The following is a 743-nucleotide window of genomic DNA, read 5'->3' on the forward strand; positions in this document are numbered from 1 at the left end:
TTTTAATATTTGATAACATGTTGTACCCAGTCACCAAACTGGGGCAGAAAATTTTCTTTGTTTGTTTGTTTTGTTGTAGTCAGGCGCCCACCTGGAGAATAAGGGAATACATTTCAAATTCAGCAATCAGGCGCCCACCTGGAGAACAAGGGAAGTACAATCAAAATTTCAGCTTTTAATTTTTAATATTTGATAATATGCTGTACCCAGTTATCAAACTGGGGCAGAAATTTTCTTCGTTGTTTATTTTGTTGAAGTCAGGCGCCCACCTGAAGAACAAGGGAATACATTTCAAGTTCAGCAATCAGGCGCCCACCTGGAGAACAAGGGAATACTTTCAAGTTCAGCAATCAGGAGCCCACCTGGAGAACAAGGGAATACTTTTCAAGCTTCAGCAGTCAGGCGCCCACCTGGAGAACAAGGGAAGTGCAATTCAATTTTAGCTTTTAATTTTTAATATTTGATAACATACTGTATCCAGTTACCAAACTGGGGCAGAAATTTTCTTTGTTGTTTATTTTGTTACAGTCAGGAGCCCACCTGGAGAACAAGGGAATACTTTTCAAGCTTCAGTAATCAGGAGCCCACCTGGAGAACAAGGGAATACTTTTTCAAGCTTTGCAGTCAGGAGCCCGCCTGGAGAACAAGGGAATACTTTTTAAGCGTCAGCAGTCAGGAGCCCACCTGGAAAACGGACACATGTTTCAAATGGTAACAATCAAGCATCATTCGGAGGAATGGCA

This window comes from Nicotiana attenuata, chromosome 3, assembly GCF_001879085.1.
Source record: "Nicotiana attenuata strain UT chromosome 3, NIATTr2, whole genome shotgun sequence".
NCBI lineage: Eukaryota > Viridiplantae > Streptophyta > Magnoliopsida > Solanales > Solanaceae > Nicotiana > Nicotiana attenuata.